Raw genomic sequence first — 17,235 nt, 5'->3', positions numbered from 1 at the left:
ATTGGGTCCAGCCCTGCCCCTGCCTCCCCCCCCACCTCCTCTAGGCAGGAAGACAACTGGGGTCAAGTGAGCCCAGCAAGGTGCTTACCCCAGCGAGGTGCTTGTCCCACTTTAAGTACCTGTAAAGTATTCTAGGATTAAAAACAGACATCATATTTGGGTCAGATTGTCTTAGATTTTGACTTGCATCAAAACAGACATGGGACAATAATTTACACCAGTAGTTTGAATGGCAATTAATTCAAATTGGCTATGACTATCCCAGGACAAAAAATTAACCCAGATACTTCACAGGTACTTAAAGTGAAACAATGGGATTGTAGGTCTGTAGGATCCCAAATTAAAAGGCTTTGTCCTGAAAGAAATCTGACATCTGTTTTTAGCCTGACATAACACTTTTTCCCAGGACAATTGCAGCTAATTCATGGTGATTACCCTTCATTCCTGGGACAAGCTAAGTGTGTAAGCCAGGCAATTATTTGGGCTGGAGGACCACATAGGGAGTTCTGTTGATCTGTCATGGGCCAGGTCAGCATCCCCTCCACCTCAGCAGCTCACCAAAACTCCTTAAGTGGCTCTTCTCTGCATTGGGCCAGGCGGCTGGCATGGGGCTGTGGGCAGGCGGGGCTGGGATTGCAGGGCTTTGAAAACGTGGGGCTGGAGCTTAGGGCAGAGCCACAATCCACTCACTGCACGTCTGTACAGTGGGTACCGGTTCTACAGGCAGGGAAAAACAGAGAGCAGACTGCACCTCTGCCCCAAGCCCAAGTCCCACATTGTTACTGCCCTGTGATCCCAGGGTCTCCATGGAGACCAACCAGGACCCATGTGGGCAGGGGGCTCTTGGCCAGGCGGGCAGTCGGGGAGCTGCATCTAAGTGGGATGGGTGGGTGGTGACAGTGTGGGGCTGGGGCCTGGGGCAGAGCTGGAATTTGCTCCCTGCACGCCCCTTCCCACAGAGCCAGCACCTGTTACGGGTGTGCGGGCAGTGGATCATGGCTCTGGTCTGGGCCCCAGCCCTGTGCTGTCACTGCCCCATGATTGTAGCCCTGCCCAACCATGCCACTCCTGGTTGTTACTCCCTGTCCACCCACAGCCCCATCCCAGCCACATGCAGGTCCCACCTCTAGCGGTGGGTGCACGGCAGACAGGCTGGGGTGCCTGGGCAGCAGGGCTGGGTCCAGTGGAGGTGGCAGCCAGGAGCCACCGCGATTGGGGCTGCCAGGAATCGAGTCCAGTCACTGTGCTGCTCCAGCCCTGCTGTGTGTCTGGGAATGGTGGGACTGGCTGCACCTGGGCTTAGCAGGACCAAGGGACCCACCGCAGGCTAGACGAAATCATTTGGTGGAGCAGTTCAGCCCACAGGCTGAATTTTACCCACCCCCGGGGCAAGCTGTGTTAGTCCCAAGTTTTGCCTGGGATCAGTCAGAATTGCCTCAAATGCAATATCTATTTTAACTGTTGTATACTTCACAGGTACTTAAAATGGGACAGTGGTCTTGTAGGTCTGTAGGATCCCAGAATAAAAGGTTTTGTCCTGGAAGAAATCCAACATCTGTTTTTAGCCCAAGTTGTAGGTAAAACATGCCTAGAAAAATGTGTTTGTGAAGTGTTGTACCACTCTGAGGCTTCAAACAGACATTGCACTTATCTTGGGATAAATCCTAAAGAAGTTTCCAAGATAAGAGATAGTAACAGCTTATTCTGGGATATTGTAAAATACATCTGTACACTTATCCCAGGATTGCATCATTGAATTAATGGCAGAAAAGCAGCACTGCATTCAGCCTCTCACGAAACCCTGATTAGAAGGGCAATGCATGTACACACCAATTATAAAATAACTTTGTTTCTGGACAAACACACAATTTATCCAGGGACAAATGCAACGTCTGTTCCAAGCCTAAGTGATCCGGGCTGGCATGGTTTCTGATAAGTGGAATTGTCAGAAAATAGATGTTCTGTCCCACAAACTTAGAGATTGTGAAAAAATCCCATAGGACATCATGTTCAAAAAGGACTTTTTGAAGTTTTTAAAGAAAGAAATAGAAATAGATCCCAGTAGAGCCAAAGGAATAGGGGAGACCTAGGTTCAAGTCCTAATTCAGCCAAGGACTTGAATTTAGGTTTCCCAAACCCCAAGTGAATGCCCAACCATAGGGCTATTTGATCATTCTGACACAGATGTCTCTCAGAATCATCTGTTGGACTGTTCCACTTTGCGTAAATCATTACGTTCATTCAGCCAGAGGAGTGAAAAAGTGACTGTAACTTTTGGTGGGAAAGAAGACAAGGCTGTATAAATTCTGTTTCTTTTGACTGCCTAATGAGAAGGTTAATATCTGATTCAATTCATCTCTTATTCACACCTTACAACTGTACTGGACACACACTGGTAAGATCATACAGTATGTTGAGACGGGTAAGATAATACAGTACAGCACTGCTCTTTGGTTCTGTCTGCCTAAGAGTCAGTCTAGGAAGAGAGAGATTTTTCAGCTGAACTATCAATCTCTTATAAATATATATTTTGGTAATTCAGTCTTTAAAGTAAAATAAACAAATGCTTACCCAGTGGCACACATCCCGGAACATAGAAGATAAGATAGTTTACCCAGTCTGTAGACAACCTGTGTAGTAATGGCTTGGCGACAAGATGGACATATTGTGGATGCTGGCTTGCTTGTAAAGATTCCTGCTACAACAATTGGAGGCTGAGACACTATGTATACTGAATGTAGAAAGAAATATGAAGTAAAATGGGAATTAGTATTACCCCTTATTGTGTCTCCTTGCCACTTCTCCCATTTTCTCACAACAGCCACATAGAGAGAAATATATATAAGATCACTTCTACTAAGGTCATCCAGCTTAAAAAAAAGAAAACCAAACAACAGCGTTTCACACTGGGGCCCCTATACATGTTCAGGGAGGCTGCTCCAATGTGCTGTAATTACTGTGCTCCAGTAGACTCCAGCATCATGTGCAGGGATCCTGGTTTTCTCTGATTTTAAAAAAATCCCCAATTTTTGGTTAAAAAAAAAAAGTAACTCTGAATCCACACTTCCGTGATCTAAATGAAACACCACTAATATATAAAGATATATATAATGGTGTTTCATTTTACCCAAGGGACCCGATCCTGCTCCAAATCCACATTTTTCCATGATTTAAATGAAACACCACTAATATTATATAGCTATATTTCTATATGGTGTTTCACTATATATATAGTACTTTTTCATTTTAATCATGGGAAAATGTGGATTTGGGGTTACATTTTTTTTACTAAAAATTGGGGACTTTTTTAAATCAGAGAAAACCAGGATTCCTGGTCAAGTGTATCAGCATCCCTGTGCTGAAATGTTATGGCGGAGTGCTTTAAAGCTCATTCAACGAGCTTTTGTTTAAAGTGCCCTGCTGCCATTTTTTCTGGCACAGGGACACTGATACAGGTGACGCTCTAGGCGCTTTAATTAGCACAGCTCTTGGAACAGCGCTAATTAAAGCAACCCACCTCCCGGAGCATGTCTATAAATGCTCACAGAGTCCAAACCAGGCAAAATTTTTTAAACTGCCAGAATTTTTTTTTTTTTTACCATGTTCATGCTCAGAATGAAACACTGAGAGGTGTGAAAAACCAAGAATAGAAACAAAATAACTGGCACTTCGCAAGAAAACTAGTAAATTCTGGACAATTCTTATGTCATTTCCCATGTTCTGAAACATCAAATCAAACCTGAGATTGCAAAAACTTTTTCTAGTTGGGTTGCAAGAAAGCATATTTTCAATGGAAATTCTTAGGACTAACAACCTTAATAGTAGGTGTACAGGTCACAAATCTATTCCTAATGTGTGTAGTCTGGACAGTGTATATCACAAACGTTGATTAAGAATACTCTGCAGGAACTGGCATACTGGATGAGCTGTATTATTTACCCACTTCTTTATGCTGTCTCAATGAGTAGCGCTAAATGATTGTGGCTAAACAGACTGCATGGAAACACATAGCTGACGTTTATGGAATAATCTCCCAAGAGAGGAAGTTTTTTCTACCACCCAGCAATTAGTGGTTATCTTGTGTTTTTAAAGCATAAGGGTTTACATCCTGGATTTTAGAACAGGATTGTTTATAATCTAACTCTGCATGTTGTTGGTAACTGACAGAAAACCTTACAGTGACACGCAAATTGAATGTTACTAGAGTTTTTTAATCAGTTCTGGCAATAGCAAAGAAACCCATCAAATTTTATTCATACATTTGGCTAACTCATCACTAAAAAATAATGCTGACCTTCACTGACAGTGTTTGGAAACTGACGCATTTGGCAGTTTCTCAGTCTTTTCCAATAAAGGTATGATTGGAAACTTTTAAGAGGATAATAATGGATAGTCCTTAGTACCGTGTCAGTTTTCCAGGGGAAAATTTATTCACCAAAAATGTGGCTTCAGTCATTCCAAAACTATTAATGAATTTGACACAATTTTTTAACATGAGATTCACAAACTGCTAAAGAAAAAGGTGACTGAAACTGTCCCTTTACTTAATAACCCAGGGGCTACATGTCTTCTAGGGGTCTTCTGTGTGTGCGTATGTTTTAACTCGCACCCCTACCTCCCAGGGAAGTGCCCTGACTCCTAGGCAGTTGGATATCGTGCAGCAGCCTTTCCTCAAAATCTGATATTGAATCTGTTCCCCCTTGTCTGCAAGACTTCAATATGCACTGAGACTCTCTAATGTGGTGGTCAGAGACACTGACCTAAATTATAATCCCTGCTTAGCAAATATTTAAATCTCTTTACTAAGTGGAATAGTGTCAACAAGAGAAACTGAGAGCAATCAACTCCAATATAGCCAGTTGGTTAAGATACCAGAGGGAGGTGGATTCAAAACCTAGGATCAGGAGAGATTTAAAACCTGTTCTTCCACCTCTTAAGGTGTACTTACATGTTCAATTAACACATGCTAACTCCAATCCCTTACCCATTGACAGGTGCCCTGCTCCCTGGTGGCTATCTTGGGACTGGAAGTCCTGTCCCTAGCCCCTGACCTTTGCCACCAGAAGGCTCTCCCCTTGCCCCCCAGAAGTACTCCTTTCAGCAAGGAGTTTTACCATCTCGGAGCCAGAAAAATACCAAATTATATTCTAAAAATTGAACACCTACAACATTCATTAATTTGATTTCAAAAAATATTTTTGTCCTGATTTACATGCATTTGTGTAGTGTACATAGAGGTGATTGCACAATAGCTTAAAAATAAATTCTTACTCTTGTATATTATGCAGGAGTGGGTACAGGTTTGTGGGGGGCCGTGGGTATGTGGGGATATGGGGTTTTCATAGATTCATAGATGTTAGGATCGGAAGGGACCTCAATAGATCATCGAGTCTGACCCCCTGCATAGGCAGGAAAGAGTGCTGGGTCTAGATGACCCCAGCTAGATGCATATCCAACCTCCTCTTGAAGACCCCCAGGGTAGGGGAGAGCACCACCTCCCTTGGGAGCCCGTTCCAGAAAATGGGGTGTGGGGGGGAGTTTTGTGTGGGGGGATAGGTGTGTGTGTGCATGAGGGAGCATGTGGGGGTCTGTGTGCATATGTGGGGTGTGGGAGGGTATAGGGTTTGTGAGGGGCTGTGTATGGGTGTGGGTGGCTAGGGTGTGTGAGGGGGTGTGGGGGTCTGTGTGTATGGCAGTGCAAGGGGAGGTTGTGGGTGCATATGTATGGTGGGATGTGTGTGGGACTTGCCCTATGGACACACACACACACACACACACACTCTCTGTCCCTCCCTCCTCACACACGCACTGTTCCTCCCTACACACACACATGTGCACATTCTGTCCCTCCCTCTCTGCATACACACACACATGCAGTATCCCCCATGGTCCTCCCCTGCCTTTCCCCCACCCCACGTTCTTATCTTAATCTCCCTCTCCGGCACATGGAGGTGGGGAACAGCCTCATGCATCCAGGCCAGAAGCCTGGTTGGGGCAGGTGGAGATGGGAGGGGCAGAGCCAGGTGGGCCTTGCTGGGCTGCTCGGTCTTGCTGCTAGCTTTCCCTGGGTCCTACTGCCCCTGGCTCCTGTCATCTTTGACAGGCAGCCTGTCAAAGATGACAGAGAAATATTAATTTTCTAAATTTTTTTAGGGGCCCCACAGGCCAGATAAAATGGCCTGACAGGCCGAATCCAGTCCACGGGCCATATTTTCCTGTCCTTGTATTAAGTGTTAATACCCTCTAACATGTACTGCTCTTGCCTGCCTGGCTCACCTGCTCCCAAGGGTAGTATAGGTTCCAAAAATGCACCCTGTGGCCCAGATTGCACCCGCCAGCCCCCATGCACTCAGATTGGGTCCCTGTCAACCCGGATCAGCAGCAGCATGAATCTACCCCTCTATTTTGATTATGAGTTCCCATAAAATGGAACCTTTTTTGTTCAACACAAAAAAACCCTTTTTTAGTTTATAAAGAAAAGGCTTATTTCAGGTTAACCTGGATGATATTTTTTTTGGTTCAAAAAATGAACCAAAAAATAAAAGTTATTCATCTAGTACTAATCCTTAACTGATTCAGATGTGGGTAAGTTAAACTGTGGATTGTGGAAAAGGAGTGACAATCATAAACAGTGTTTCCCTGTCATCCTTAGTAGGTAATTTCTTATCTTTTTATACCATAAATGGGTCCAAATCCCCCTCCATTCATGAAAAACTAGTAGTAGAGCAGCAAGATGTTTTTGCTTCTGTTCATGTGCTATATCCTAAATAACTTACACAAAATCTTTATTCTTACCTGTTTCTGTGGGGTTGGCTGTGGGGTTGACATCTTGATAGGAGTATGGTGGGGGAGAAGGATACTGGTAATCTACTGTATTAAGAAAAAAATGAATAAAGCATAAAATGTTGTACAACGTAACCCCTCAAACACCTAATCAGAATCTGAACAGCAGCTATTGTGGAGTGATCTCCACACTGTGGTTCAGTATTGAGTACACAGCTTCTGTTTGCTCTGTACCCTATCATTTGAAAGATATACAGTGCTAAGAAAGTATGAGCTGGTATAATCTTGGGAGGGATTTCAGGATATTTGCCCAGAAATACCTCTGGGACCATTTCCAAATGAGGAAGGATGTATTTCTCAGTGGGCAGGTTGAGGCTTTAGATCGGCTTCTTAGATAGACTATAAGCTTAGCAAGGACGTAGCGTGGTGCGGTGTGGCATTAGCAAACTGCTCTTCTCTAACTCAGAGGGGAAGAGTATGAGAATTCTTTTAATGTAAATTATTTCTTTAATAGGCTTATTGTTAAAAAACTACTCACTGTTGATTGTTAGTTAAGTTTATTCTGTTTTTCTGTTCCTTCCTGTGTGACTGCACCTTAATGTCTTGGAAAGGTTTACATGTTTCAGTGATTGAGAACTGTTCCAGCAAGGGCTCTGACTCCTAGTAAAGCCACTTATAAACACCTAAGTCACAAGGTAGGGATGAAATCCAAGACAATCATTGGGCCCTCCAGGTTCTGGACTGAGCAGCAGACTAACAACATGTCCTCATTAAAAAAGAGTTAGGTTACAGAAAAACAAGAAGCTAGCCATTCCAGCAAGTATTAGAATAGGCTAGATGGCAGAGCTTGCATGCCTTAAGAAATGTCTTGTGGAATCAGAAAATATATATGCCTTAAACTTTGATTATTTTAGTTATAAGATGACATAACCGCTTTGTGTAGAATTGCTGGCTCGGTACAGTAGAACAGATAAGGGCAAGTGTTTGTTCTTTGTAACTCTTCTGCAAATGCTTCGCTCACCGCGGCCTTGAAGGTAGAAAAAAAAAAAAAGTATGTACAAAGTAGATTTCCAGGTGCAAGAAGGAGGTTTGTGAACTAACCCTATCTCCCCCATAATTCCCATCCTGATAACAGCAAAGAAATAATGAAGTAATATTATAGCCGCTTTTCATGCTAATTTCACTATATGATCACGTGAGTTGTAAGCGACTGTTAAAAAGTATATAAGCCTCCTGATTTTGCTCTTGGGGGGGGACCCCTTCCAAGTGCTTGGGAAATCCATGTCACTTTGGAACTCCCCCTACAGCTGTAGTTTCTTTTGAATAAAAGCTTCTGCTGACCTGACCCAAAAGTACTCTGTGTGTGTTTCCACGACAATTCCTGGTGCCGTGACTCGGATCCAGAACACAGGCTGAGGAAGGAGGACCGCAGGCTACCCCCCCCCGAACCCTGAGGCGCCAAACTTGAGAGGTAAGAGACCTAATTCAAAATCTCTATTGGGGTTTCGGAGGAGGACTGCCTGTAGGCTCCCAACTTGGCCGTGGTAACTGGATCTGAACCTTGTTAAAACAGGTCAGTCTGAACCTTACTGCCGGCTAAAATTTTCTGTCTGGTAAAGGATCCCATTTTGTGTCTGGTAACGTACGTTTTAGGGAGAAACTGTTTGAGGCACCTTCATCCAACAGCACATCGGGCTTGTAGTTAATTAACTAAGGCGGTGTGGGTTAGGAGGTCTGGCTGACTGAATAAATGTGCATGTGTGTGTGTATTTAGAAATATGAGCCACTGACCAGGACTGAGACTACGGTTGGGCTCAGCCGCCCCAATTCTGCCTGACAGGGCAGTTTTGAAAGCAAGGGGGCCCAACTGGAACCTCGTGACCCAGTGGACAGGGCTTATTGAATGAATGTGTGTGTGTATTTAGAAATATGAGCCACTGACCAGGACTGAGACTACGGTTGGGTTCAGCCGCCCCAATTCTGCCTGACGGCAGTTTTGAAAGCAAGGGGACCCAACTGGAACCTCATGACCCAGTGGACAGGGCGTCTGAGTGATTTTGTCTTTTCCAAACCCCTCGTCCCAGTAGCTTCTGCCGAAAGCAGGAGTGAAAGGATCCCTCTAGTGTTTCCCTCCCCATTTCCATTTTATGAGCCGGTGTCGGGTCAGAAGCCTTTTGTCTGGGCAGTGAAAAACTGCGGGGCAAGGCACTGAGCGGCCCGGACATCCTAAATAAGCCTCTCCTACGTCTCCCTGTGTGACTGAAAATGGGAACAAGTCAGTCTAAACAGGTTCCTGTCCCCCCTAAGGGGACTCCGGCGTACTTTATGTACACACACTATTCTCCCGAGACTTGCAAGTACCTGGATAAGTGGAACTGGTATACTAGGGATGATCCTGTGAAACATTTTCCACAGGAAGGAACATTTGATCAGGATAAAATAGTGCACTTGAGAGGGGCGTTAGAGTCCCGTGGATCCAAAACACCACAAAACCAGTGGGACGCGTTCTTTTATTGGTATGATGAGATGTCCAAAAGGCGGACAGAATCTCAAACTAGGAGCCTAAAAGACTTTCAAGAAAAATTAAAACAGCAGTTAAAAGCTGTTCGGGAGAAATTGGCTGCTCCCCCAAATTACACGCTGGCCACCGCTCCAATGTATCCAGCATTGCCCGGGGCGCCCCCACCACCGGAGCCAGCAGAGGATATCCTTGACCTTTGTTCGAACCCCGCTCTCCTGGGACTCCCACATCAGCAACAACCGGTTCAACATCAGGCTGCAGCCCAGGCTAGTGACCCATTAGCTGAAGCTCCTTCAGTAAATCCATCCACGGAGCTTAATAGTCCGGACTCATCCACCATATCTGCCACTCAATCATCACCAGTGTGGCAATTTACTCCTGGGTCACAACCCACCACAGGTGTATTTAGAAGAATGGGAATAGGCATGGAAAGATCTCCCATCAATCTGAGATCCCGAACTGCACAAGTTTACCCCCTAAGACAAATGCCAGGCATTGGCAACGATGGACAAAATATAGTAACTGTGCATGCACCCTGGACTCCAGGTGATCTCTACAATTTAACTCAAAAGTTCCCAAAAATCAGGGAAGACCCAGAAAAATTTCAGGAAGAATTGCAGACTGTTATAAATTGTTATAATCCAACATGGGCTGACATTAATCAGCTCATGCGATCCATTTTGCCCAAGGAGACTATGCTACGTCTGTACGCTGCCTGTACTTGGCCAGATAAAAACCCAGGGATTGGCCAAGACTTTATTGACAAGAGAAATGCTTTGGTTCAGGCAGTTCTCACAATTTGCCCAAAAAAGGCAGACTGGACCAAAATAAATACCTGTAAACAAAACAAAAATGAACACCCCAGTGACTATTTAGAACGCCTCAAACAGGCATTTGAACGATACTCAGGAATGGATAACCCAGTCGGAAATGCTAAACAAGCAATAGTGGCAGCATTCGTCCAGGGACTTAACCCTAAAATTGCTGAGAAAATTCAAACAGTAATTATTGGCTGGGAAACTAAAGATTTGACCGAAGTCCTTGCTGCGGCTAACCATTTTCATAACAAATTGGAACGGTCTAAAGACAGTGCCGAGTTTAAGTTAATGGCCTTACAGATTTCTCAGTTGCAGGGTCCAGGTAGAGGAAGGGGACGAGGACGGGGAAGGGGAGGCCCGGGTAGATTCAGGGGAAGAGATAGATCCTTGAGCCCACAAAACCCAGGCTATGGGAACCAATGTCATTATTGCAAGCAAGAAGGACATTGGAAATCAGAATGCCCCAACCGCCCCGGCCAAGGACCCAGACCCCAGCCCCCACCTCCACTTCCTGTCAATTTTCCCAGTGTTGAATAGGACAGCCTGAGGGACAGTGACATCATTGCTCCTTTGCTTGCTACTGACCAATCTGGTCCGTTTGTTGAATGCCTTATTTCTGGTAAACCTGTCTCCTGTCTGGTCGACACCGGAGCGTCCCGCTCCACACTAAAGGCTGCTGAGTTTCCTTTTCTACCTTATTCTCCTGAAACTGTAAATGCTGTCGGTATAGGCGGACAACCTATCCCACATCCCGTCTCTGAACCTGTCTCCATCTCTATTGGCCCTTTGTCTGAAAATCATGCCTTTCTTCTTAGCCCCTGTGCACCTGTCAACCTTCTTGATAAGGACTTGCTGTGTAAACTGGGATGCGTGATTTATTGTAGCCCAGATGGTGTTTACCTTGAGGTACCGGAACATAGGGAAACCGAGCTTGTGGCTTTGCTAACCCAGGAGTACTCTGATTCTGACACTTCCTTCTTGCAAGAGGAACTGTTGGCACGAGTACCTCCACAGCTGTGGTCCACCCATGCGAATGAAGTGGGGCACATGCTGAGTGCTGAACCAGTGCGTATCATCCTGAACCCTGCCAAGCCACTTCCTCGTGTCCCACAGTACCCCATCTCAAAGGAAGCTGAGGAAGGGATCAAGCCTGTCGTTTCCTCACTCCTTGAGCAAGGGATTATTGTCCCAATACGCTCCCCTTGCAACACACCTATCCTACCTGTCAAAAAACCTGGTAAAGATACGTATCGCTTTGTGCAAGATCTTCGAGCTGTAAATGCCGCTGTGTTACCCGCTTTCCCCGTGGTCCCTAACCCTGCCACTATTCTTTCCTGTATCCCTTCAGATGCTACATATTTCACAGTAGTGGATCTTTGTTCTGCTTTTTTCTCTATCCCCGTTCATAAGGATAGCCAGTATCTGTTTGCATTTACTTATCAGGGATTTCAATATACCTGGACAAGACTCCCTCAGGGATATACAGAGTCCCCAACCCTGTTTTCCCAGATCCTAAAAAAAGATTTGGATCCTATCACGTTCAAAGGGGGGTCCACCCTTGTTCAGTACGTTGATGATCTATTGTTAGCCTCGCCCACTTTAGAGGCCTGTGAGCAAGATACTTTGACACTCCTCACAGCTTTAGTTCAGAAAGGCCACAAGGCCTCAAAATCTAAATTGCAGCTCTGCAAGTCTAAGGTACATTATTTAGGGCATGATATCTCAGCAGGAGAACGACACCTTTCCCCTAGTAGAGTTGAAGCTATCCTCAACATTCCCAAACCTATGACTAGAAAACAGATGAGGGGATTCTTAGGTGCAACGGGTTATTGTAGACAGTGGATCCTGGGTTATGCTGCTTTCGCAAAACCCTTGCAAGCATTCACTCATGATACCACCCCGGAACCCCTCCCTTGGACTCCTGAAGCCGAACAAGCATTTGTGGTCCTTAAGCAAGCCCTCACTCTTGCTCCTGCTCTTGGACTTCCTAATTATAAGAAACCCTTTACCTTGTTTTGTCATGAACGGGAAGGAATCGCTTTAGGAGTACTCACTCAGCTGCATGGTGAAAAGCATCGCCCAATTGCATATTACAGCTCTGCCCTTGATCCCGTAGCTGCGGGACTTCCTCCTTGCCTCCGTTCAGTTGCAGCTGCTGCCTTGTTGGTTGAAAAGGCAGATTCTCTAGTTTTGGGACACTCTTTAACCGTTGCAGTTCCACATGCTGTGATGGCCCTTCTGCTCAAGGGCAAAACTCAGCACATTTCCAATTCCCGTCTTACTAAATATGAGAAACTTCTACTGTCAGCTGCAAATGTAACCTTAAATCGCTGTTCAATTCTGAATCCTGCGTCACTTCTGCCTATTGCCTCTGATGGTGAGCCTCATGATTGCCTGTCTATCACAACTCAATTGTTAACCCCTCGAACTGACCTCAAGGACATTCCTATCCCGAACTCTGACCTTGTTTTGTTTGTTGATGGTTCCTGTCTTAGAAATGATGCAGGCAAATTAGTTGCGGGATATGCAGTATGCACTCAGTATGCTGTTTTGGAAGCCTATTCTTTACCCCAAGCTCGTTCTGCTCAAGTTGCTGAACTCATTGCTTTAACACGTGCTTGCATTCTTGCAAAAAATCAAACCACAACCATTTATACTGACTCTAAGTATGCTTTTGGTGTTGTTCATGATTTTGGACAAATCTGGAAACAAAGAGGGTTCCTCACTTCATCAGGGACCCAAATCAGTCATGGTTGTTATGTAAAAGCGCTCTTAGGAGCTGTTCAATTGCCTCTTGCTATTGCTATTGTCAAATGTAAAGCTCATGAGAAACCCTTTGATGATGTCACACGAGGAAATGATCTGGCAGACCGTTCTGCCAGAAATGCGGCCCTTTCTGGCCCACAGGCTCCTAACTCTGTTTTTGTTTGTTTTTCAGCAGACCAGTCTCCTTTGGCTAGCCTTTCAAGTCTGGCCCTTCTTCAAAATCAGGCCCCAAAAAAGGAAATAAATGACTGGCTGCGTGCAGGATGTTCACTGCACCCCGACTCTCTCTGGCGCTCCCCGGACGGCCGCCTGGTGGCGCCTAGAGAGCTTTTGCCACATCTTGCTCGTTTAACCCACTCTGTGGCCCATACGAGCAAAGGAGGAATGATTGCTACAGTACAAAGAAATTGGTTTGCCCCAAATTTTCCTTCCATGGCACAACAGTACTGTAGCTCCTGTCCCATCTGCTTAGCTCACAACATTGGGCAACGGGTAAAAACGACACCCACAGCCCATCCCCCTCCATGGGGACCGTTTGTAAATCTGCAAATTGATTTTGTGCAGCTACCTAAGTGCTGTTCTTATGAGTACATTCTTGTTATTATTGATGTGTTCTCTGGATGGGTGGAAGCCTACCCATGCGTACGTGCTGATTCCATCACTGTAGCAAAGAAATTGCTCAAAGAATTCATCCCTAGATTTGGATTGCCTCTCACAATAGATAGTGACCGTGGCACCCATTTCACAGGACAGATAGTAAAAAACATCTGCCAAGCACTCAACATACAGCAACACCTACACTGTAGTTATCATCCACAGTCAAGTGGTGCTGTAGAACGTAAAAACTCTGATTTAAAAACGCGCATTTCGAAGATTTGTGCTGAAACAGGCCTCAAATGGCCTGATGCACTGCCCATTGCTCTTATGCACATTAGAAACACTGTTAACAGAAAACATGGCCTAACCCCTTATGAAATACTCATGGCACAACCCATGAGGATGCCAGCTACACCACCTGTTGCCCCTCACCAAACAGACCTACAATTAACTGATGAAACTGTACTAAATTATTGCAAGGCATTAATGAAGTATGCCAGGTCTGTTCATTCACAGGTCCAAGAAGCCTTACCTCAACCACCGGATGTTCCCTGTCACAACCTCGAACCAGGGGATTGGATCTACGTAAAGGTCTATCAACGGAAAAACGCACTTCAACCCAGATGGAAAGGACCTTTCCAGGTACTTCTAACCACTAATTCTGCTGTTCGTTGCCAAGGTCACCAAACATGGACTCATGCCTCGCACTGCAAGAAGGTATCACCTCCATTGGACCCCGAAGCAGCTGTATTCCAACCAAGGTTGGGATCTTTCCCTGAGGCCAAGGACAAAGACCCTCAGGACCTCACTCAGGCAAGTGAGGAGCATCAGGGTGCAAGTGCTAGTAACCTCTCCCCTGCACCCAACACCTCAGCCCAGCCGGATTCATCAGTTGAAGAACGAAGATATCATCTTCGGCCTCGAAGAAAGTGAATGCTCCCATTCGGAAGATCACCACCTCGATCAAGACCAAGAGCCGACATTATCAGTCCTTTAGGTAACTTGAGCCCAGAGGACGAAGAAAGACTTTGGCTGCCATCCTGGGTTTGGCTGGTAGTGTTCTTTTTCTTACTGGTGCTGGTTATGTTTGTTGTTAAGATGCTTTGTCCCTCCTGTATCTAAAAATGGCACTGATATCCTTATATATCACACTTGGGTATCTCAGTATCACCCAAGGGGGGTGGGAGAAAAATTTGTATTTGCAGATCTCCCATGCGGTGGCTCAAGCTGGAAATAAAAGTGACTGCTGGATATGCTTTCACAGCCCAGCACACCTACACCAAGGAATCCCAATGATCGGAGTACCAATATCCCTCCAGCAATGGGGAACAATAAACGGCGGCTTCGTTAGACACTACTCGTTAGCTGCCCATCGGTCCGCTCCTAAAGAATGGAGGGCCGCCCCTGCTAACTGGATAATCTCCCCAAGAGTAGAGGCGCCTTTCTGTTACAGATCCAACAACACCGGAGCTTATAATAAAGCCACACCTGTAGGACACTACCCTCATTGCCTAACTACTCTAGATTATAGCCCTAGTAGCACCAGTGGAATCCTGTTGGGTAACGTACCCTCTCTCAATTGTACAGGATTCATGGTCTACAACTTTTCTAAGGAACCTCATGTTGCTCTCATTGCAAACAGATCAGAATTTTACATTCACTCCAATTTTACTTCTTGTAATATATCTCGGTCCAGCAGAATAACAGCTGAACGTGGACCGTCCTATACGATGCATATCAATCGAAAGTGCCGGATAGGGCACAACAACTGCCGAGATTTGAGTACCCTTTCTGCCCCAGGCCTTTACTGGCTCTGCGGAAACAGGGCTCATAAAATCTTGCCCTGGAATTGGGTGGGGGCATGCACTCTTGGACGTGTTATCCCTGGTTTCGAAATGCATAGTGCAATATATCTGGAACAAGTAAAAAATTTCAACCATCACATGAAAAGGGCGGTTAACCCCTTAGCTACCAGAAACACAGGGTTCCATCGATTTGTGAGAACCTTCATACCGTGGCTTGGAGTAAGAGAATTGGAACTAGCCATAATTAACATTTCAGCCACAATGGAAGCTATGGGAAATGCCACTGCGGATGCAATTCAGGCTCTGCAAAAAGAGATCTCCCAGATCTCACAAGTAACTATACAACACCGCATAGCCCTAGATTACCTATTGGTATCCCAGGGAGGAGTATGTGCCTTAGTAAACTCCACCTGTTGTGTCTATGTCAATCAGGACATGCGAATCGAAACTGACATTCGCAAAATCCGAAATCAGTTAAGGGTCCTACATCAAGTGGCCTCAGAAAATACTGACTGGGGTCTAGAAGAAATGTGGTCTTGGCTAACCTCCTGGCTCCCAGATTTCAGGGCCCTTGGCAAGAAAATCCTGTATGGAATATTGTTTGTCTTGATAGTTCTGATAATGTTCTATGTATTAGTGCAACTGATCCTCTGCTGCGTGAAAGCCAGCAGGGGAAGCTTTAGCAAGGCAAGAAAACCCACAGCAGAGTCTAGAATAATGGTGTTACAAAAGTGTGAGCAGATTGAAAGAAAACATGAAAGGCTGCATGATGAAATAGAGGGGCTCATGAGAATGGAAATTTAAGGCTAAAGTGAGACTAAATAGTCTCAAAGGGGGGGCTGTGGAATCAGAAAATATATATGCCTTAAACTTTGATTATTTTAGTTATAAGATGACATAACCGCTTTGTGTAGAATTGCTGGCTCGGTACAGTAGAACAGATAAGGGCAAGTGTTTGTTCTTTGTAACTCTTCTGCAAATGCTTCGCTCACCGCGGCCTTGAAGGTAGAAAAAAAAAAAAAAGTATGTACAAAGTAGATTTCCAGGTGCAAGAAGGAGGTTTGTGAACTAACCCTATCTCCCCCATAATTCCCATCCTGATAACAGCAAAGAAATAATGAAGTAATATTATAGCCGCTTTTCATGCTAATTTCACTATATGATCACGTGAGTTGTAAGCGACTGTTAAAAAGTATATAAGCCTCCTGATTTTGCTCTTGGGGGGGGACCCCTTCCAAGTGCTTGGGAAATCCATGTCACTTTGGAACTCCCCCTACAGCTGTAGTTTCTTTTGAATAAAAGCTTCTGCTGACCTGACCCAAAAGTACTCTGTGTGTGTTTCCACGACAGTCTGGTGGCAGGAAAGAGATTAAGTTATTTCTCTGCTTCTTGGAAATCAGAGCCTGAGCACATACAACACAATCGTCAGTGTACTAAAGATCAGTAATGGAGCTGTTGTTTATCTTGGATTTGGAATGTAACTGGTTGATGTTAAACACAGTCCCATCCAAGTGATACTTGATGCTGAATCCAGATGGAAATGTATCAGCAATGAGATGGAGAATAGCTGTGATATAGATGGAAAAGATTTAGTGCAATCACACATCCTTGCTTGACTCCAGTTCTAATAGTAAAGGTCCATTGCAGAGCTGTTGCTTGGTGTTACGTAGTCATGAAGTCTGGTAACGGTAACAAATTTTGGCAGGCATCCAAATCTCATTAGGATGAGGAAGATGGAAATAGGGCCTCTCCTGATTGAATCAAAGGCCTTAGGTCAATGAAGGCCATGTAAAGATCTTGATGTTGCTCTCAGCGCTTTTTCCGCAGGCATCTAGCAACAAAGATCATATCTATTACACCTCTAAGTGGTCTAAAACCACTCAAACATGGGTAGTATCTCTTCAGTAAGAAAAGTGAGTCTGTTGAAGAGAGTGGGTCTTCCCAG

The 17,235-nt window shown here is 45.0% G+C and overlaps 1 non-coding gene across 1 annotated transcript in view; it reads right to left on the bottom strand.

The window, feature by feature from the left end:
• Nucleotides 1-17,235, bottom strand: part of LOC102566184 (uncharacterized) — a 50,170-nt gene that overhangs the window by 8,236 nt on the left and 24,699 nt on the right. The window contains exons 3-4 of the transcript XR_009456219.1: nt 6,796-6,870; nt 2,572-2,731 (exon numbers count right to left, since the gene is read on the bottom strand). This is a non-coding gene — a transcript (uncharacterized LOC102566184). The remainder of the gene's footprint in view (nt 1-2,571; nt 2,732-6,795; nt 6,871-17,235) is intronic.

This window comes from Alligator mississippiensis, chromosome 13 (genome assembly GCF_030867095.1).
Source record: "Alligator mississippiensis isolate rAllMis1 chromosome 13, rAllMis1, whole genome shotgun sequence".
NCBI lineage: Eukaryota > Metazoa > Chordata > Crocodylia > Alligatoridae > Alligator > Alligator mississippiensis.
This window is presented reverse-complemented; position numbering and strand designations above follow the sequence as displayed.